At 35.7% G+C, this 23456-nt stretch overlaps 1 pseudogene; it reads right to left on the bottom strand.

The window, feature by feature from the left end:
• Positions 1 to 850: 850 nt before the first annotated feature.
• Positions 851 to 14331, bottom strand: LOC143389498 (rRNA-processing protein UTP23 homolog; annotated as a pseudogene).
• Between the last annotated feature and the right edge of the window lie 9125 nt (positions 14332 to 23456).

Genomic DNA, 23456 nt, shown 5'->3' with positions numbered 1-23456 from the left:
TGAGTAATCCAAGAAAAAAGAATGACCTGGTAATAACCATTTGGAAAACTATACTGTGAAGATCTTTACATTGTTAATGGCAAATACTGCAAAAAAAAAAAAATGAGGACATTAACGTCAGAAATAATGATATAATAAACAAATGTAATCATAGCATACCACTTAGTTCAGAAGAGAATATTTTTGAAGTCTGTTAACTCTAGTTGTTAATAATACAAACATGAAATTTGTGATGTACAAAAACTAAAATATATGTCAGAAAAATGGGAGGAGTCAAAGTAACACAATCTCCATTCTTTGTAGTAGTAGGTCAAATAATGAATGGATAGAAGGTAGCAATATCCATATAATTTGGAAATGTGCACTCTAAAGTTGAAAGAGGAAATTTCCTCTGTATATCTGAGGCACTGCCTCTATTTTTGTCATAAGTCTTTTAGAACTGTTTGATTTTTTTAAAAAAACATTTATTTTTTAGAAATATTTGGATGTAATAACTATTTTTATGTGGTGCTGAGGATCAAATCCAGGGCCTCAGACATGCTAGACGAGCGCTCTACTACTGAACCACAATCCCAGTCCCAAACTGTTTGATTTTAAAACCTATTTGCATATAACATTTGGGAGAGACAGGAAACAATTTTACAATGAAAAATCTCTATCAAAACAACTGAAAAAAGTGCACTCTATCACACCTAAACCTAACTACTCAATTTTATAAGTTATTTTAGGAAAAAGCATATGGGTCATTATTCATTTATAAAAATAAGTTTAATCTTTAATCATAAATATAGTCTGTAAGGTAAATTAATTTTTCACACGTGAATGTCTTTAAAAGTATCCAAAGAATTCATTATCCTTCTGCATTCTGCTTCTAAGAAAGTACTTTGGAGGTAGATCTGTTCTGAATTCTTATTCTTTTTCTTTTCTTTTTAGAAGCAGGTGATTTTGTGTCCTCTGTTTTTTTATTTTTCTTCAAACAACTAAGAGGATTTGGGTCACTTATTTTCTTACTCTTTTTTCTTCTTCTCTGTTCAGGATTTTTCACTAACCCCTGTTCCTGTTTCAGTTGCTTGATACTTTCTTTCTCATGCACGGAACAAGCTGATCTGACTCTACCGCTTTAACAAAGGCAATTGTTTTGGGAGAAGGTTTGTCCAAGACTATAGTGTTCTGAATGATAAACATCAGAGGAATCCCAGGCTTTTTCTTTACTTTCACAGATAAATTCTGATCCTATTAAAAAGAAAAATAGAATTATTTAGTTCAAATATGTCAATTAAGGTAACTTATATAGGCTCCTAAGAACTTAATGAGGGGTGCACCAAAAATAAAACACAAATTATATTTTTTAAGTCAGTGTGTCTCACTAAGGGTATATTTTATAATAATGGAAGGAAAACACAAACTGAGATCAAGTAGTGTAAGTAGCAGAAGTATGAACTGGATTTGTCAATAGTCAAGGGTAAAAGAAGGAAGGAAGAAAAGTGCTAAGAGAAACAGAAATTAAGACTTGAATTCTAGATTCAGCTTTGCCTCTATGTAAGTTTATAATTCTGGAAGAAAATATTTAAGCAAATCAGTGTGCATATGAACTTCTTCACTATCTTCCCTTGAAGAACCCTAAAACAAATCACACATTTCTATATCAATAATTCCTCATTCTCAAAAAAGAAACTTCAGTGACAAGAGCAAATTCAATATACTGCAGGTTCTTGCATAGTCTCAAATGACAATTCCTTTCATTGACTGAAAATGAAGATCTATATTTTTTAAATCACTTTCAGCAAATTTTTTCTGATTACAAAAAGCTCCATATACTTAAAAATACAGAAATAGTTAAAATTGATTTGTGGTTCAAAAATACCTATGTTGCCACAAAATAATGATGAGGATTTCCCTCTTCAACCATGGAAAGCAGACATTCTGATCCACTCACTGAATTCTTGAAATGGGGACAATTTCGAACTTGGCATTTCTGTGCAATCAGTTTTGCCCCATATAAATCCTTTCCCAATGTTTATAATTACTTTAACACACATCTGAAAAAAGACAAGGAAAAAATGCTATTAGTAGCCCACAATTATGAGAAAGATATTTCTTTTTAAAAAAAGGAAGTATACAACACAATACTGAAGTTTTTAAAATGTAAAACTATACCATTATGATTTGAAATTGTCATAAGGTAGCTATTTTAATCTTAAAAGACTTCAAAAATGCATGGGCCAAGCAGAAAGAATATAATTGCTAAAATTTACTTAGTACTTATTATGTGCCTGACAGCATGCACATTGCTTTTTTTTCCCTTTTTTGCAGTGCTGGAAATCAAACTTAGGGCCTTGTCCATGCTAGGCAAGCACTGTACCTCTGAACTATATCTTCAGCCCATTCAAATTGTTCTTCACATAAATTCTTGCTTTATCTCAAAATAACTTATGAAGTTACTTTAAAATTATTCTTATTTTAGAGCACCCCATTCTGAGAGATTTCAATTAACACACTCCAATTCAAGCAACTGTGGAAAAGCCAAGACATAAATCCAACAGTTTGACAACAGATCCCTTGCTCGCCGCCAGTGGACAGGCTTCTACTTCAAGTGCAAATGTGTATACTCTCAAAATTTGTATATTTTCAACTCAGAAATGTAAAAATTCTCAAGTCATGAGGATGTTTAAAATCATAACCTCTTTTCAATCTGCATTTTCATATTAATATAAATCAATGTTTCTCAAAGTCTCATGTATAAACTACCCAAATTGGAATAACACAGTGATATTAATTTTTTTAAAATTTCTAGTTCCTCTCTCATCCCCTAGTCTGCATCTCTTATAGAAGAACCAAGTATAGTCATCCTTCATATCTTTGTGGGATTGGTTCTAGGATCCCCACTGATACCAAAATCTGGGAATACTCATCTCTTCTATAAAATGGCACAGTCTTTGCATATAATCTAAACACATCTTCCTGTATACCTTAAACCATTTCTAGAGACTTCTAACACCTAACATAAGGTAAATGCTATATAGGGTTGTTATAGTACGTTGTTTAGGAAATAATATATAAAAAAAAGTCTCTACACATTTGTTACAGATGCAGTTTTTCCGTCAAAATGTTTTCTAAGTTTCCTTGAATCTACAGATGGCGCACTCATAGTTATGGAGACCCACTTGTATTAGCATTTTAATAAGAAAGGCTACTCAGGCACTTCTTCCACTAACAAAAAAGAGAGAGAGAGAGAGAGAGAGAGAGAGAGAGAGAGAGAAAGAGAGAGAACACCAATGAGCCAGAGATTTCCTCAACCTTACCAAGTCCTTGCCAGACTTTTCCTTGCTTCATCTCCTCTATCATCTCATTAGTTTCATTTTGTTTTTTAAGAAAGATGATTTATTTTTTTTCCAGTAATCAGTTTTGACCTGTTTCAGGAATTGCAGACTTATTGAATACTTCCTGGTTGTCCTTCTATCAGCTCTTTAAATCCACCATGTCTAAAACCAAACTACTTTCCTAACTGCAAATTTCTCCTCTAAGATTTGGTATCCTTTTGGAATCATTATTTTTTCAGACATCTTAGGTAAAAATCTGAAATCATAACTGACCTTTCTTTCTCATTCCTACCCATATCCCATCAGTGGCTGGTTAGTCCTACCTATTTCAGCAGTCTCCTCACAAAAATTTTGGGTGAAGCCTTTCATCTCCCAGGTTTAAGCTTGCACTATTTCTTTTTTCCTTTTCCTTTTCTTACCCCCCCCCCCGCCTTTTTTTGGAGACAGGGTGTTGCTAAGTTGCTGAGGCTGACCTCAAACTTGCTATCCTCCTTCCTCAGCCTCAATGCTGCTGTATTGCAGATGTGCAGGTGGACTGCTTGTCTAGCAAGTGCATGTATCTCAAAAACATGTCAAAAATAAAAAATGGGAAGGGTAAATTGTTATAATTTTGAAAATCTTAAAGAGTTGTAGAATGAAAACAATTTATATATCTTGTTTGGATCCTGTGGGAGACCAACCTTACACGTGACTGGGTCACACTCCCCGGCTGGGTGCTGAGGCACTCAGTCACAGAAACGAGGCAGAGCTTTCCCCAACCTTCTTTGGTTCAAGGGTCGGTATATGGGTGTGTCTTGCTACAGCCCCATGGGTGAAGCTATGCTCACCTGTTCCTCGGTAATGTAATTCCTTGCCCTGTTTAGGATAGAATCTTACATGGAAGTGCCTTGTGTGCATTGAAGTATGAAGATCTTCACTGAGATCTCCTAGGATAGACTCCATTGTGGACTTCTTTACTGTGAAATTTCATATCTGTCAGAAAAGTTAGTAAAGTTAGATCTAAAGGCTATCACGCTGTAATAATTGTAATTTTCTTAATTACAAAACAGGAAAAGTTCATCCTGTTTTAAGTGGAAGAGTAAAAAGGTGTTCATTCCCTCTCCTCTTACCTATATGATACAAGTTAACAAACTACTGTGCATCCTTCTGCAGTGTTTCCATGGTCACACACTTATATCACATGCATACACATGCACGTCCATACATGAAGATACTCTTATGCAAATATGGAATTATATTCCATAACTTCTATACATTTTGCTTTTCTCACTTCACAATCCTTGTAGAAATGCTCATACACACCTCCCCAAGGTCCATTGGCAGAGCTCTCATTCTCTATTTTTAATGGTTACATGACAATATAATAAATATGATACAGAATGCGAATTTTTACTATTTCCTCTTCTCTTCCTCATCCTTTTCTTCCTTCTCTTCCTCTTCCACTTTCCCTTTTCCTCTTACTCTTCCCTCTTCTAATTTTTTAAAAATTTAGTACTGGGAATTGAATCCATTATAACATCGGATTACATCTGCAATCCTTTTTCTTTTATTTTGAGACAGGGCCTTACTCAGTTGCCTCACCTGAGGTGAAATTTGCAATCCTCCTGCCTCAGTCTCCTGAGTAACTGGAATAATAAGCATGCGCTTCTTTGCCCAGCTCCTCTCTTCCTTGCAGCAATAGGATCCTGATTTTTTTTTTTCCGGATAGTGATGCCTAGATAAAAGGATTTATTCTCCAGTTCTCTCTGCAGTTAAGTATGATAATGTGCTAGCCAAAGATATGTAAGCACTGCAAGGACTTTTAGGAAGGCTACTAAAGGAATTTGACTTAGCTTGGCAATGGGCACTTCTGTTCTTTTCCCTTCTTCCCTCCTAATCCCTGGAATTGGGATGTGATGAATGAACTCTGGCAGCCTATGGGTCCATGAGCAAATACTGGCAAAGCAGTTAAGACAGGGAGGCTAGATGGCTGCAACATCTTTCCAAACCTAGACTTCCTTCCCTTGGATATGTTTTACATGAATAAATAAATAAACTTCTACTTCGGTTTTAAGTATGTTATTTCTTTTAGATGCAGCCAAATCCAATTCTAATGATAAATTTCAAGTTTGCTCTATAAAGATATAGAAGATGAGAGTTATATTGACAGATGTGTTTGATGAAAACTCAATGCTAACTCATATTCACCAATACAATTGCCCTTCCTTTAAACAGCTACAAAATTCTAGTTTCTAAGATGGCTCTAAAAGGTAGACTATTTTTCAAAGCAAAATAAACCAAATCCTTTACACATCCTATAGAAGCCATCTTGACATTCAATTCTTTCAAAAGTATAAGCAATTTGATTTGAAATTATGTCAAGAGGATACATCTCTAGTAGGGAAAATTTAGCTAAATAAGAACCCCAGATGTCTGTGCAAGGGACAGCAAAGAAATATTAATGTTACCCTGTAATGGTTAATTTTAAATGTCAACTTGATTGGATTAAGAGACACCAATGATTAATAGGTTTCTGGGTGTGTCAATGAGGGTGTGTCTGGGAATGATTGGCATGTGGGATAGCAAACTGAAGTGGAGACCCTCCCTAAGCTTGGACAGCATGGTCTAACAGGATGGTGGCTTGGATGGAATAAAAGTTGGAAGAACAAAGAAGCAAGAGCAGATGCAAGCTTGATTCTTCTTGGAAGGGTTCTTAATTGCTACTGTGACCTCCTGAGGATATCAGACTCTTGCTTTTTGACTTTTTCAAAGCAGACTCTGCCAGTGATTCTCCAGGGTGTTTCCAAAAGCCTTTGGTCTATGACTAGGGTAGCACTGTTGATCCCTCTTGTTCTGGGACCTCAGCCTCTTGGACTGCAGGGCTACTGGTTCCTCCAGTTCTCCAGCCTGCAGACGTCCACTATGGATCATCCAGCTTCTGAGTATGTAAGCCAATCTAATAAATCTCCTTTCTATAATCATACTTCTTGTTGATTCTGTTTGCCTAGGAACTCTGACTAATAGACACCGTTTGTCAATTGAAGAAACCAAGCAGGATTTCTGTGTATCAGCCCTGCCACTAAGAGCCCTGCTCTTCCTTCAAGTCAAATAACAAAGGGGAGAACATGACTCTTAGAAAGTTTTCAAGGAAGTTTCTGTTTGTCAAGGCTCTCCCTATTCTCCCACCCCATAATGGGAATTGAATCCATTGGTGCTTTACCACTGAGTTACATCCCCAGTTTTTAAAATTTTATTTATTTATTTTTTATTTTGAGGCACTAAGTTGCTTAGGACCTCAATGAGCAACCTCTGAGGCTGGTCTCCAACTTGGGAGACATTGGGATTACAGGTGGGCACCACTGCACCTGGCTGTCAAGGACATTTCTAAACCAGACAGTAACCAGGAATTGCCCACCACTACCTACGTATCATCAAATAACTCTTGTCTGATGACAATGTAAAATTAAACTAGCAAGTTTGCTATAATAGTTTATTTAGATGAAACCATACTTACATAGAATACTGCCAAGTTGGGTAAATCTAAAGGAATTCAGTGTTTCACTACAAGGGATTTGAATAGTTGGCATTTTACTATACAATGTTTAATAGTATTCAAGTGGTGAAAACAAACATTAGCAGAGCAGATCAAAAAGTTAAGAAGTATTAGCAGTGATAAAAATGTCTTTGATGCAACAAACATGGCCATTTGAAATTTATTTAAATTGTAACTGAAACTGGTAGAGAAGTTCAAGCTATAAGGGACCATTCATTTCAACCTATCAAAGAAGATTAACGAATACTTATAAAATTACTCAAGGTAAGCAAATATTATTACTGTTACTTAAAGGAGTTTAAATATTGAAAATTATGTCAGATTATACCTTTAAACAGATTTTCTGAAAACACCATTTGTTTATATTTAACAAAATGTTGAAGACGTCTCTTTCACTCATGGTTTCGTATATATTTTTAAGCAGCAGGAAGACTACAGGGCAGAAACTGAACTCCTGATGGCAAGAAATTAAACATGCTTTCAATAATCCAGTAGACTATTATTTCAAAGTCTAGTATTTGTAATTGAATTACACCAATACAAGATATTAATTACATAATTATACAAAATAAAAGTCACTCAAACTTTTTCAATGCAAGATTACTTTGCTGTAATACAAGTTGGTAAGTCATAAATCAAAACACTGGCATAAAAGGTCAAATGTCTTTTTAAAAAATTATTATTGTAGCAAACATGTAGATAATGCCCACATGCTGAGTTTTATGTTTAAAGAACTTTTTTTTTATTGGCTCTGACTTTACCCTTTCTGTTGTTCCTTTCATCAAGCTGAACAAATTCTTAGCTCCACCAAGTATAACCTCCCACAGTCTCATTCCACATGTGGACACAAAAGGAGGCACAGGACCCAAACTGATCTCAGAGTAAAGATGAAGATTTTTCTATGATTGGGGGAGAGTTTTTGTCTCAATAAACAAACATAAAATGTATTGTGTCAACTGCTACTGGCAGCTATTTTGAGATTACAGTGGTAGTCAGTCTATGGACAGAACCAAGACATTGCAAAGGACAGAGTGGAGAGAATCATAAAGGTATGGAACTGGTGTCTTTGTGTTGCTTCATTTCCAGTCTGCCCTGTTCCCTAAAAGCCCTGGTAGGCTATAGAGTACAGTGCCTTTTTGTTTAATTCAAAATGTTTTATTCTTTGGTTTTGGTTACTTAAGTCCAAAGCATTCTTGATGGAATCTTTGTCAAATCAAGGCAAAATCCTTCTAAGGCTTTGATGTTGATTATATAGTTATCTTCATGAACACCTTGATTTTAAGATATTTAACACATACATCATTTTTTTTTTTTTTTATCGCTGACAACACAGTGAAGAGATTGAGACACCGAAGGAATGGTTGTTACTAGCTTTTTTCAATTATTTCCCAGAAGCATTTTTTCTTCTTTTTTTAGTTGTTGACAAACCTTTATTTATTTATTCATTTGCATATGGTGCTGAGAATCAAACCCCACACCTCACACTGAGCCACAATTCCAGCCACAGAGGCATTTTTTTCAACTTGACTAAAACATTGAGTGTTTAGGGTTTTAAGTCAAATGATTTTTTTTTTTTGCCAAAATGAAAAGTGTATTGATTTAATCTTGAACTTTAGGTTCACCCTATTTATATGTTTGCTATAGTTTCAATAAGTGTCTCCCAAAGCTCATATGTTAAAGAATTGGTCAGCAACCTGTGGCACTATTGGAAGGTGGTGGAACTTTGAGGTATTGGGTCCTAGTGAATGAAGTTAGGTCAACAGGATGTGTGCTCTTGAAGGGGTGACGGGGACCCCAGCCTTTCTTCCCCCTCCTCTCCCTTCATTCTTTGTCATCATGAGTTGAGCAGGCTTCTGTGCCTCATGTTCCTACCATGGCTCAAAGCAACAGGGTCTAATAAGCATGGACTAAAACCTCTAAAACTGTGGGCCAAAAAAGACCCTTCTGTGTGTGTTTGTGTGTGTGTGTGTGTGTGTGTGTGTGAGAGAGAGAGAGAGAGAGAGAGAGAGAGAGAGAGAGAGAGAGAGACAAAGGAGAGAGAAAGAGAGAAGGATAGATAGATAGATATTGGGGATCGAACCAAGGGCCTCATGAGTGCTCTACTGAGACAGGATCTCATTGAGTTGTGCAGAATTTGTGATCCTACTGTGTCAGCCTCCTGAGTAGTTGGGATTATAGGTGTTGCCACCACCACACTTGGCCTAACCCTTCCTCTTTTTAAGTTTATTTTCTTAATTTATCTCAGGTTATTATGTAAGAGTGAATGAAAGCTACCATGTTTAATTTTCTTTCTTTTTTGCTCCTCCTTCTCTTTCTTCTTTTTGGCACTGGGATTGAACCCAGTGATGCTTAACCACTGAGCCACATCCCCAGTCTTTTTTATTTTTTATTTTGAGACAGGGTCTCGCTAAAGTTGCTTAGGGCCATGCTAAATTGCCTCAAACTTGCAATACTCCTGACTCAGTCTCCCAAGTTGTTGGGATTACAAGCATGTGCTATTGCACTCAGCTCATATGTTTAATTTTCATCTCTAGACTGAGTCCATCAATTATAATGGCAAGAGATGGGAAGTTATTGACTTTTTTTCACCCATTTTAATACACTGAGAGTTTTTGATCCTTTCACATGAGTACTGTTGGAAGGTAGACTTCCTAATTCTTCCTATACCTGGTTACTCGTGATTCCCTAAAAAGGAAGTGCCTAATTTTATGTTTTGGGAGATGCCATAACAATCACATAAAAATATATCCTTTTTAAGAGAAAAGATGAAGATAATAAACTGTTAGTCTGATTTTTTAGCTCAAAGAAACATAGAAGAATAAGGGGGAGGAGGAGAAGAGAGGAAGGCTGAGGAAGAAAAGGAAGAGGGGAAGGAGAAGAAGAAAAAGAATGAGAAGGAGAAAGAAGAAGGAAGAAAATATCTTTGTGCTTCTTTACCAGAAGATAATCTGCACAGAAGAGATTAAAATATAGAGCCATTATACAATCTCTCTCTCTCTCTCTCTCTCTCTCTCTCTCTCTCTCTCCCCATTATACAATGTTTTGTTACAATGTATTCATTTGATAATGGTGCTTTGTTGTGTAATGCCAGATTCCTGGGACCCCAGTAGATCTCCAGGAGCTGAATCTGATGCAATCACACAAGAGTCTTTATTGCAAGCTTGAGCCTGGACTCATAACTGTTCCCCATGCAGCGGTCCTTTGTCCAGTGAGATTTTAAAGGTTTGGGGGGAATATTCTATGTGTCACAACATCACATAGCAAAAATCATTCCATACCGCAGGAAAATCAAACAACAACTCTTAACATTGATTAGCACATTCACTGGTGGGAACAAGTTGGGTAGGGGTGATTGGTTAGTACAAGAGGGGGATTCCTTTTAACTGATTGGTTTAGGCCATGAGGGGTGTACTCGCTAAACTACGTGGTTTCCCAACAGTTATCAACCACAATAAGCTAGTGGGGGGTCATCTGGCATCCCAGGTATTTTCTTTGTCTCATGCTGATTGGTGGTTGATAGGGAGTGCTATGGGTCCTTACCTAGTCTAACTGAGTCAGAGACACCTGGCGCTGCAGATCTCTCTTGTTATTTACAGACAAACAACTCAGCAGGGTGGGTATGTGCCTAGGAGTGCTCTGTGGGTTTTTCCAAGGACAAAGGTCACGCCCCCTTCCTTGGACAGGCTTTGCTCTGAGGTAGAGGCTGGTTTCTCAAAAATGGAGTCACATCAGTTTCTCAGTTGCTTCCTTTTGTTTCTGATATGTACTGGAGAGTATCCTCCACCTCATTCTATGCCATGAATGCACAATTTCCTCCAGGAAGTATAGAAAATAGACAGGTTATACTACTTTCTATCAAGTTCCTTCACACCAAGGCAGGAACAGATGCTAAGTTGGTCTAATGCTAGGTTGGCTGGGAGCCCTGAGCAGAAATGCTCCATGTCTTTTTGCTCCATTGCTGAATGCATTGCTCAGTTCAGGCCCAAGACTGCCAGATGGTCAAAGAAACCACGCCTTCCACAGAGGTCTGAAAGCAGATAACACCTGAGTAGAAGTGTATTGAAATAAAAACAAAAATCCTTTGACTCATCTGAATACTGAATAGGAATAAAGTGACATTTAAAAAATTGTTTGGCTTAAATTTGGTGGGTCTTGATTGATTTCATTTCATTGGCTTGAATGGGGTTTAAGATGTTGCTTAATGAGGGAAAGCAGCAGTTGTAACATTGGCTGGTTCTAAGGAGGAGACAGGTCACAGCCTGGCATTCACTGGGCCATGTTTTCTTAGTGGGCAGAGTGATACCACAAAACAAAACTGGGTAGACAGTTTATTTGTTTACTTTTTTCCCACACAGGTATGGCAGACCATCCTCTCCTTCCTTTTTCCATGTGGTTATCACATATGGGCAGGGTGTGTGGCTCTTTTTGGAAGGATCTCAGCATCTTTTCATTTTTTTTGCTTTTAACTAAATTTGAAACATTTCCAACAATATAGAACGACACTAAAATCTTCAAATCCTGTGACATATTATGAAGAACATATTGTTGGGAATACATTGTGAATTTATTTTATCCAGGAAATGAATATCCACAATGAAATTAATGCCTACAGTATTAAACTCTTTCTGAGGGAAGCAGAAATGTAATTTAATGGTGGTGAACAATCATGTTAGGTGATCAAGTATATTCAGAATATTCAGTATCCTGATTCAATTTCTTATTTCCTTTCTTCTGCAAATCTTATATTTATTCTGCTCTTTCTCCCCTTGGATTCTAAGGGAACTTAGATTATTGACTTGAAACATTTCTTGATTTTCTCTTGTCTTAATTTTGCTATATCTGATATGAATACGTCCACTTCTGCTTTCTTCTGATTAATGGTTGCTTGCTGCACACACATTTAGCTATTTGTAGCTCAATACTATTGTGATTATGTCCCACAAATTTTGATATTTTATATTCCATATTCATCTAGTTTAGTGTATATATATGTGTGTGTGTGTGTGTGTGTGTGTGTGCGCATGGCGGGGAGGGAGAGATGGAAAGAGAGGGAAAGAGATGTGTGTTTGTATTTTAATTTCCCTCAGGGCCTCCTCTTTGATCTGTGAATTATTGGTAATGTACTGTTTAGTTTTAAAGTATTTGGAAATTTTCCTGTTATCTTAATACTTTGATTTCTTGTTTGAATCTACTTGGTTGTGGCTAGAGAACATACTCTGATTTCAATTCAGATATCACTTTATTGAGGTTTAAACTTGTTAAAGTTTGTTATAGTTCTGGAAGTGATCTATATGTTCCATGGAAACTTGAAGAGAATGTACATTGTGTACTTTGAGTGTTCTGTAACTAGATCTTGATGGATGGTATTGGTTGAGCTTCTAATAGTCTGATTTTCTCCCTAGTTGTTCTGTTAATTGTTGGGAGAAGAGAGTTAACATCTCTAACTGCTATTGCAGATGTGTCTATTTATCCTTTCAGTGCTGCTTTTTTTTTTCCTTCACATAAATTCTCAGTTGTTGTTGGGGTGTACACATTCAGAACTGCTGTGTGTTCTTTGAGATTCGTCATTTTATCACTATTGTCTCCTTCTGCCGCTGGTGATTTTCTTATGTCTGAATTTTGTTGTATCCACTTTCTTTTGGTTGCTTGCTATATTTTCTCATCATCTTATTTTCAATGTGCTTAAAGCATCAGATTTGAAGTGAGCTTCTTGTAGACAGGTTATGATTAAGTCATGTTCTACCAATTGTCTTTTAATTGGTACATTAGGAACATTTATATTAATATAATTTGATATGTTTGGGCTTAGGTCTGTCATTTTATTCATTTTTCTATTCCTTTTGTTTTTGTATTTTTTCTTGCATTCCTGGGAATTAAGATGTTTTAATAGTTTATATTAATCTATCCATGGTATTTTTAGTGTATCTCTTTGTAAAGCTTTTTAGTGACTTCTCTTGGTAGTATAACTGTTACAGTTTGGTGTCATGTCATTTTGCTAGTTTGATTCAACTGTGGAAATTTTACTTACATATATGTTCCTTAGCTGTCCTTGTATGACTACCTTAAATAGTTCTTCCATATGCACTTAAAACTATACTAGGCAATTTTATATTTTTTTTTGCTTTGACCTTCAAAAATGATTTAGAAAACTTAAAAAAGAGGAAAAAAGATTATTATAATTACCCAGAAAAAAAGACTATCATAATTTTCCCCCAGAAGGTCAAGAATGGGAATTTATTCTTATTTTTATTTTTCTGGGTTGAACCCAGGGCCTGGAGCATGCTAACCAATTGCTTTACCACTGAGCCACATTCCCAGCATAAAAAAATCATTTTTACATAAGAGATGCTACGGAATTGCAAACAATAATTTTATTATGCCTTCTGCCTAATTAAGACCTATTCAACATTTAAAAAGGTGTAGCAGGGCAAGGTGGCACAGGCCTGTAATTCCAACAACTCCAGAGGCTGAGGCTGAAGGATCAGAAGTTCAAGGCCAACCTTGACAATTTGGGGAGACCCAGTCTCAAAAAAAATAAAATAAAAAGAGCTGGGGATGTAGTTGAGCGGTAGCCTGCAATTGCGAGGCTCTGGATTCAATCCGCAAAACCAAAATAAACCAAACAAAACCAAACACAAAACGCCCTACTTTCCTCATTGAGCGAAAGACGAAAAGAAGATCGACAGTGCGCACGAGCACAAGGGTCCTCCAGAAAAGGAGGTCTGAATGCCAAAGAGAGGTTAGGCATGGCTCCATCCTGGCCTCTCACTGGCTCCGCCCCTCGACGCAAATTGCAAATAACGTCACGAAAAGTCTGTACTTCCGTTTCCGGCAACTCACGTTTCTCTTTCTTCCTGTCTGGCTGGAAAGATGGCGTCCCGTAAGGAAGGCGCTGGCTCTACCGCCACCTCTTGCAGCTCCACCACCGGCGTAGTAGGGAAGGGCAAAGGCAAAGGCGGCCCTGGAGATTCGGCGGTGAAGCAAGTACAGATAGATGGCTTGGTGAGTGGACTTCTGTCACCACAGGCCCACGTGCGGAGCGCAGTTCCCAGCCTGATCCCGCTCGCCCTGTCCTCGCTGCTTTCCCTTTGGGTTTCGTGAGGCCGGTCCCAGATTTTCCCCTAGTTCCCTGCTCTTACCTTTCCACTTTTTGTTCGGGAGACAATACAGCCATCTCTGGCTTCTGATGGGGCAGTTGGGGACAGATAAGAAGCGTGAGGGTGTATGTGTGTGACACATACTTGGTCTTATTTTGAGATGTCTGGGAGAGAAGATTTGGAAAACAGGCTTCTGGGTGCCAGCAGTTGACGGAAGGTGTGGAGAAGGATTTAATACCATAGTTTAGGGCTTTGAAAAGGGGAGAGTGATGGGAACAATATTGTTTCCTTGCCTGGGCTTCTGACACCTGTAGCTTCTCAAGAGATTTACCTTGTAGTCACTCTAGTGTAGTTCAGCACTTACCTGTAACCGAATAATCATAATGAAGTCTTTTGTGGTGGTAATTCTGAACTATATAAAATGCCTCGGAGAATAGCCTAAAATGTATTTAGTCGTTAGGATTTATGAACTAGGACATTTATGGAAATCTTGGTTAAGGAATTGGACAGATCTAGAATCATGAAATTTTATTTCTATTGTTACAACAAAAGTGCATTTGTAGGACTTTTTAGCTTTTAAAACATTCTTCCTGATTTTCTTAAAAAGAAACTTCCTCTCTTGGATTCCTTCGTATTAGGTAACTTTCATGTTTTTAAAGGTTTGTTATTTTCTATTAGACATTTATAATAAGGAAGGGTTTTTAAATTCATGTGCAAGTTGTAATTTCAGGGGCTATGTTTGAGGAAATTACTGATAATTTCGATCCAGCATACAGCTGAGATTTTGAACTGACATAAGTAAACTGGTTTAAAAAAGGTGGCCTGGTTTTGAGAGTTCATTCAGTCTTCTCATCTCTGTCATCCACTAGCTCTGGGACCTTGGCAAGGTTAACTTTTCTAAGCCTCACTTTCTTCATTTGTCTAGTGGGGATGAGAACTATCTATGACAGGGTTCTTGTTTGGATTAAGTGAAAAAGAGTGATCTTCACTAATCACTTAAACTAGTTAGTTGTGGTTATCATTGAGTTCAGTGTCTTTGGAGGGCAGAGTTTGAAAGATGCAGGCAAAAGGATTACTTTGGAATGTTTCTTCATTTCCATAATATTTTGAATAATATATCTTCTACTTACTGATATCTTGGGCTTTCACTGCTTATTGGAGGAGAGATGCATGTTCTGGAATAAATGACATTTAAAAAATTTTTTTAGATGTTGATGAACCTTTATTTTATTCATTTATTTATATGTGGTGCTGAGAATCGAACCCTGCGCCTTTACATGCTAGGCAAGTGCTCTGCCACTGAGCTACAACCCCAGCCCCTAAATGACATAGCTTTAGAGACTACAAATTATTGGGTGGACTTGAATTATACCTGCAAAAGTAAATACCACTTATTCACTAGGGAAATGTTTAAGTCATTTCTTAGGAACTTATTTCTTAATAAATTTTCTTATGCTTCAAAATAATCCTTTGAATTATTTAGTTTCCTGAGTTGAAAAAGGCAACAAGTATGTGGCATGAATCTATTTATTGGAGGTAATTTATTCAGCAAATATTTTAGAACATTCTTCTAAGTGCTAAGCACTTCTGTTGAAGTCAAAGAGCCATCTGAATTTGTAATGTTTTATTCTTTTCATTTCACTGTTAGTAGAATCTGCCATCACCAGTTCCCTGAATTAATTAAAAAAAAGATCAATGATAACATTAGCAAGAGCTGTCAATGACATAAAAATATCAGATAGGCAAAATAATGTTTATAAATATAATTTAAATACTTACAAATAAACATTGCTAACTAATTTTCAACTTGGAAAATATAATATTGAGAGTATCTTTGAATCCCTTTTCATCTCTTCCTCTCCTTTCTCTTCATTTTATGTGAATCACCATTGTGAGCTTTCTTTGATTTCTTTACAACTTCACCAGATTATTTCTAAACAAATTAAGTTTTGACTATTAATATAAATAAAAGAATAAAGTGTGAATTGAGTTGCATAGTTTCTCTTTCTCATGTTTTGAGTCTTGAGATATGTCTGTTTCATATCATGATTGTTAAGTTTTAGGATGCTTCTAGTTAGCTTTACTTTACTTGGTAGTGTCGTATTATTTTCCTAAGCAGTTTTACCACTTCACATTTGTCCCCAGTAGTATATGAGGAGACCCAGTGTTCTACACCTCTTTTACCTTTGGTGGCTAGACTTCTGTCGTTTCTACTATAATAAATTAGAATAGTATCACTCTCAGTTTTTCATTCCAGTAGACTTTTTGTGTCTCTTATTGTCTCCTGAAAGGGTCTCATGTTTGGTATAGTGTTGTGGAATAGAAGAGTGGATTTTTATTCTAGTTAAGTGCTCTCTATGTAGACAAGATCAAGCTCCTTCCTGTTGAACTTTCCATGTAAAACCCACTTACTTTCTCAGAATGATTTGAATCTTACCCTTTTTCAGTTCATTAGCTCCTCTGTACTCCTAAGTGTGGTTCATGCACCAGTAAGATGCAGAACAGCATTGGCCTGACCTGAGAAGTTGTTAGAAATGCAGACAAAAAATATCATAAATTCTCAACCTCCTCTCTCGACCTGAATCAGGTTATATGTGGGATATTTTTGAGAAACACTTGGTCTGGTCCATATTGACTTCCTTTCATTGAACTTTTTATAAATTGATAGCAGCATGTATTCATCTTTGTATGTGATCAGACATGTCAGTTACTTCTTCAGTTGAATGATAATAACTCTTTTGTAGGCTGAGGTGTAAGACATTTGTATCCTCCATCTTTCCAGTGCTAAAAACCCATTGCCATTAAAAATTGTTACCTTTTAAAATGATAGGTTTGATGATGGAATATTTCTGGAAAACAGATTGAATAGTCCTGCTGTCAAGCACAAAGAGATTGTAGGAGTTCTTTTGTTGCGATTGTTCATTCTCTCATTTATCATGTGGTAGCCAGTAACAGATTTTATTGTTTGTTAACACTTTTTATTTTGCAAGTAAAAAAGTCTGTCATGAATAAAAAAAAATATTACCTTTTAGGCTTTATTTTCCTATATTTGTAAGAAGTTCTTTTACCATTTTAGTATATTGTTAGCTTATTGTTAGTGTCTCTTCCTGTGGGTTTGTAAATAAAGTCAAGTATATTATTAATTAATGGGAAAGCCTGAGTTACATATATCTCTGTTGTCATTTAGTTGTCAACTCATGTCTTCTCATTTGAGCCCTTGTTATTTTCTGAACCTCTCATTTGTTGCTTGTTTGTTTCCTCATAGTAGAATATCATCTTCTTGAGAGCAGAATCTGTTTCAGGTGTGTTCACTGCAGTATTTCCAAGTGTCTAGAACAGTGCTTGACATATAGGAGGCATCCAAACACTGAATGAATTAATATAATTCTGTTGTGGTAGTTTTATTGAAAATGAATCATGAGAGCAAACTGAGTAAGTCCTTTGTAGGATAATACGGCTAATAGAATAGGTGAGAAAGGAGCACACAATTGAGAATATTCAGAAACTAGTTAGTTTTATGAGCTTTGTTCATATTTCATCTTTTTATTCGTTGGACTTTCATCTTCAAGAAAATCACTCATGTTAATTGAGTACCCAGTTTTTATAAGACCCTGCACAAGAATGTTTAACAGTATTTTTAATCTGGCTTTAGTGGAGAATAAATAGGTTATTTCACATATGAATTTTTCAGTCAGATAACTTGAAAGTCTTTCAAACACCAAAGCTTTTACATTTTAACCATTTTAATTATAAATCTTTCTGATGTATATTATGTAATTTTCTACTACTATAGGTGGAGAATATTGAACATAATCTCATGTTTTTGTGATTTAGTATAATCATTAAGAATGTAAATTATTGACCCATATTGGACAGTATTTCTCAAAAATAGGGTGGACCAAAGGGGAGGCAGGAGGGGCCGGTGGGAAGGAGAAAAACCGGGTAATGAAGTTGACCAAATTATACTAGGAGCAGGTATGATGTATTACAGTGAATTCCAGTTTAATAGATAAGTAATGCATTGATTAAAAAATAATGAAATAGAAGGAAGACCAGTAGAGTAGAGATGGTGATCAGGGGGAGGGAGGAAGAGAAGGAAGAAGGTCATCTTGGTAATTAACATGGAGAAAACTATATCATATGCATTTATGAATATGTCAAAATGAACCTCAATATTATGTGTAACTATAATGCAATAAAAATTAAAAAAGAAGAAAAAATTCCAAAGGGTAGTCCTAGTCTTTGTATTTATATAATGATTGTCCTATGTCATTGAGTTTAGGTTGGATGCTTTTTGTTTGTTAAATTTATCTCTTATGACCTTGACTTCTAGCTTTTTGTTTACTGTAGATGAAAAACCAGTTAAGCATTCTTGTTAGGATTATTTCTAACCTTAGAGTAAGTACACTCTTGAATGAGGGTTAAATTAAGTACACAGCCTGACGTCTTGACTGCTTAGTTTTATTATTTGCTCAGACAAGGAAGATGTTATTACTTGTAAATAATAACTATTTTATAAAAGAAAAAGGCATTTGACATATATTATTGTATCTTGGTATACCTCCATTAACTGATAGGACTAGTATTATTTGGATTATACATATGATTAATCCTCTTACAGAAGCTGAGTGCTTTTCAAAGTCATAATGCAGCCTATCCTAGAGCTTGAATTCAGATCACGTCTTGTTATCCTTGATTCATTTTTCTTCTATTATTTCATCTGTTTCATACATTTTAAGGACTTGATGTTTATTTTTATGTAATAGGTACTTTATAAAGTGCTTCTTGACTTACAGGGGTATTTTCTCCTGGTAAACCCATTGTAAGTTGAAAATATGTTAAGCCAAAATTGCATTTAATAACACCCATTATACTGAACATTTGGATTAGCAACATAGAATACTGTAGCCTATTTGTTTATGCTCACATGGCTGGCTGGCTGGCTGGCTGGCTGACTGGCAGTAGGGTTCACTGCTGCTACCCAGCATTGTGAGAAAGTGTCTCACCACATATCTCTAACTTGTGAAAAGATAAAAATTAGAAGTTTGAAACCAAACTGCTATCACTTTTTTTACACCATTGTACAATCGAAGATTTATAAGTAGAACCATCATAAATCAAGACTGTAGATTACATAGCATTGATGTCATAAGAGCTCTGATGTAAAGAACCATTATTCCCGTTCTATAAATGAGGAAATGCTGATAAACAGATTTATTCGACTGATTAATGTCAAAATGAAAGAAATAGAAACTAAGTTGAACACAAATAATCCAGTGTTCCTTTTTTGGTCAGAACATATATTTTCTAAATTTAGGTTTCTTAAATCTGGTCATATTTCTCACTTTTTATTGTGTCTGCCAAGCTTTCTTGGATGAAAGCTTCTGATTTTAGTATTTACATGAAAATTTGGGTGCATTTGCTTTCAATTCAAAATTAACTCATAATTTTGTTTTGGTAAAATATTTAATCTATCATGCTTGCATATTATTTTATTTGGAAAGGTATGAGATACAGTTTCAAGGGAAGATAGCTTTGGTTTTTTTCCTGTAAATTACTTTTAGAAGATCATTCTATAAAGTGTTATACCCAGTGCAGTTTGAGTACCAGAGTACAGTGTAACATACATACCCATCTATTTGATGGTAAAGTGTACTGTTTAATCAAAATTAAAAAGGCTGAAATGGATACCTGAATATATTGGAGTAGTGTGCTGTATTTTTGTTAATATTGGTATCAAGCCCAAGCATACAAGAAAAAAAATGTGATTCAGAAAAGTAGTGGTAACTTAGTATTAACTTAGTGAAAATAATGAATTATTTTTTTTTACTCTTGAGACTGAACATCTCCTGTATTTTTTCATCACCTTTATTTTTGATAAACTTTAAAAAATCTTGTTTTATCCCAAAATAATAAATAAACTAATCCCTAAATGGCACAGGTATGCAGGTATCCTGATGATTATATAAAAATTTTCTAGCCTATACTTTGTATAATTCTATCCCTGTCCACAACTAGTTTCATTGGATTTAAATGCAAATGTTTGCCTTTGATACAATACATATATGCTAAATAAATTTTTAGAAAGAAAAATGTACATCTATATTGTAAGAAAACTTAGGGAAAGCACAAAAATCCATAAGGAAGAAAGTTTTAAAGCTTTTAACATGAAATTAGGTAGCACCATTATGATTTGGTGGTTTATCTTTCTGGTGTTTTTCCTGTGCTTAACAAATACATAGACTAGAAAGTCTTTGTTTTAAAATTAAGTGTGCATGTTTGTATGCTTATTGTAGTGATTTAATTCAGTAAATATTTCCTTTTTCTTAGAGTAACCCCTATCTGGAAAAGTCTCAAGCTTCTGGCTTCATCTTTGATTGTTCCTTGGGGTTTTACTTAGATTCTCCTAAGATCACGTTTTTTTTTTGTTCTTAAATTTATCATTGTATTGTCTGTGCTATTCATTTCTAGCTCTCCTTAACTATTGCAAAAGCCTTATGTTACTGGCTTCATAGGCTTGATTTTGTACTGAACCATCACACACAATACTACTGAGTAAATTATCCAATAGGAATAGCTGTAGCCCTAAATCTCAAAAACTCTTTGGAAAATCAGCATTCTATTCAAAATAAAACCAAGTGTTATTGCCTGATATTCTAGGTGTTTTCAACCATCAATTGAGGAATTATAGGCACTATTTTTTTTTTAAATATTGTTTTAGTTGTTGATAGACCTTTATTTATTTACATACGGTGCTGAGAATTGAATCCAGTGCCTCACACATGCAAGGCAAGTGTGCTACTGCTGAGCCCCAGCCTCAGCCCCTGTTGCCATTATTTTTAGGTCTGTTTTACTGGTAGCCCTTCAAACAGTTAAACTCATGATATTTTCCTTTTGGAGGACCCCCGCCATTTTATATTTTATACAGAAATGTATAATCTTAAGTATACATTCTGAAGGATTTTTTGACCAGAAAGATGAATAGACCTTATGGACTTACTATATAGTGTCCTTTGTTTTTGTTTTTGAACCCAGAGTCGCTTAACCACTGAGACGCATCCCCAGCCTTTTTTAAATATTTTATTTAGAGCTAGGATGTTGCTGAGTTCCTTAGGGCTTCACTAAGTTGCTGAGACTGGCAGGGATTACAGGCATGCACCACCATGCCTGGCTATAAACAGTTTTAATACTGGAAAGTAGAAGCCCTTTTAATCTATTAAGTCTGTCTTTAATTATAAAGACAGTACACTGGGCAATATGGGCACATACTACACAAATCAAAATACAGAAGACAAGATGGTAAAAAGAAACTCTTACTGACTGTCATCCCTGTTTTCCAGCTACCTCTTCTCAGTCACAGTTTGTTTATGTTAAGTATGAATTTATTTATTTATTTATTTATTGTGGAACTGGGGATTGAACTTGGGACCCTTTACCACTGAGATATACTCTCACCCTTTTAAATTTTTTTTTTTTTTGTATTTAGACAGGATCTTGCTAAATTGCCAAGGCTGGCGTCAAACTTGGGCTTCTCCTACTTCAGCCTCCCGAGCAGCTTGGAAATTACAGGTGTACACTACAACAGCCCATAGTCACTCTTTTTTTTTTTTTTTAAGAGAGAGGGGCGGGGGGAATTTTAATATTTATTTATTTTTGGTTTTCGGCAGATACAACATCTTTGTTTGTATGTGGTGCTGAGGATCGAACCTGGGCCGCACGCATGCCAGGCAAGCGCACTACCGCTTGAGCCACATCCCCAGCCCCATAGTTATTCTTTTTTAGCCCCCTGCATCTATTTTAGCAAATTCTGCCTGCTTAAAAGGCCTCCAAATCACCTAAAGGTTTTCTATTTAAGCAGTTGTCAGTGCTCCTGGATATAATAAAATCAAATGTGTTAGGAAATACATAATTTATAGCAGTTACGATTTTTTTTTTTTTTTGGAGAGGAAAATTTGTAGGTTGGTTTTCTTGTGTGTGTGTGTGTGTGGATAATAAACATGGAAACTTAAACATCTTTAGCAGTTAACTTTAAATTGTGATTGTATATTTGTACATTTAATTGCATCATTATACTTTTCCTAAGTTGAATTTTTATGAGACAAGTGGTGTTCTTTTGAATTTCTTTTTTTTAAGAGAGAGAGAGAGAGAGAGAGAGAGAGAGAGAGAGAGAGAAATTTTTTTTAATATTTATCTTTTAGTTTTTGGCGGGCAGAACATCTTTGTATGTGGTGCTGAGGATCGAACCCAGGCCGCACGCATGCCAGGCGAGCGCGCTACCACTTGAGCCACATTCCCAGCCCACTTTTGAATTTCTTGAAACTGTGTTTCCCTTCTCCCTCTTTTTCCCAACAATAATTAGTTGATTAAACTTTAAAAACGTGGAGCATCAGTGATCATTAGGTTCAAGAAAATAATAATGAAATGTGTTCTTTCCAAAATGAAATAATATAGAAGTGATATTGATTAAGCATACTGGAGCATTGTACCTAGTCCCATGTGTGTCATGGGCTAAATATCTTTTTTTTTCTCCTATTAAAGTTACTTAAATTTCTTTCACATCAAAACTTAGCAGCAGTGATTTAAATCCAATTTATTATTTGACTCAGCCAGTTATGAAATGGAACCCCTATCCCACTTGATCCATAAAATGTGTTAATTTAAGACTAATGCAGTTTTCTGCTTTTTGAATTTACATTTTGGCGAAAATTACCTTCTTTGTTCAGTATTAGAAAAAATGATCTAGGCTTAACCAAATAAGAAACCTGCCAAGTTCACAGATCAGTCAAAAAAAAGAAGCCAGAATTAAATGAAAGTCTAGATATTGACTTTACACAATATGCTAAAGGGAGATTTTGTGGTATCACATTTTCTTTGAGAATAAAATTTATTTTTTATAGTAATAGCTATTCTCTGACGATGATTGATGTGAGAAAATCATGCTATGGGCCTTACTTCCCAGAAGCTATAAAACTGGAGTAAAACCAACTATGAATTGTGTATCCTGTCTGACCCCTTCTTCAACTAGCAAGCAACTGGTGCAGTTTGGGCTTTGATTTTTATTTCAAAAAGAAATAAGAAGAGGATCTTGGAATGGACCTTGCCCTTTCTTTTGAGATAATGATCTTTTAAAGGGAAATTATATACACATCCATATAGAATATTTTAAGTAAATCAGTTTAATTGCATTCTTTATCATTTTTTTATTTAATTATTTTGTTTATTTTTATGTGGTGCTAAGGATCAAACCACTGCCTCATCACACATGCTAGGCAAGTGCTCTGCCACTGAGCTATATATAGCCCATCCCAGTTTAATTCTATTCTTGACTTTTTTTTAATGCAGATTTAAAAAATCTTGTTCTGACACTTTCTGGCATTAGTCTTTATAAGATTGTTATAAGAGATAACTCTAGGATAATTTTGTGTTAGGTGATTGACTTTTTTTTCCCTTTTTTCAGGGAGGGGGGTGCCTTGTACCAGGGTTTGAACTCGGGCACTACACCACTGA

The sequence above is a fragment of the Callospermophilus lateralis genome, unplaced genomic scaffold, assembly GCF_048772815.1.
Source record: "Callospermophilus lateralis isolate mCalLat2 unplaced genomic scaffold, mCalLat2.hap1 Scaffold_63, whole genome shotgun sequence".
Classification (NCBI taxonomy): Eukaryota; Metazoa; Chordata; class Mammalia; order Rodentia; family Sciuridae; genus Callospermophilus; species Callospermophilus lateralis.
The sequence above is the reverse complement of the archived record's forward strand: the minus strand, read 5'-3'. Positions and strand labels throughout refer to the sequence as shown.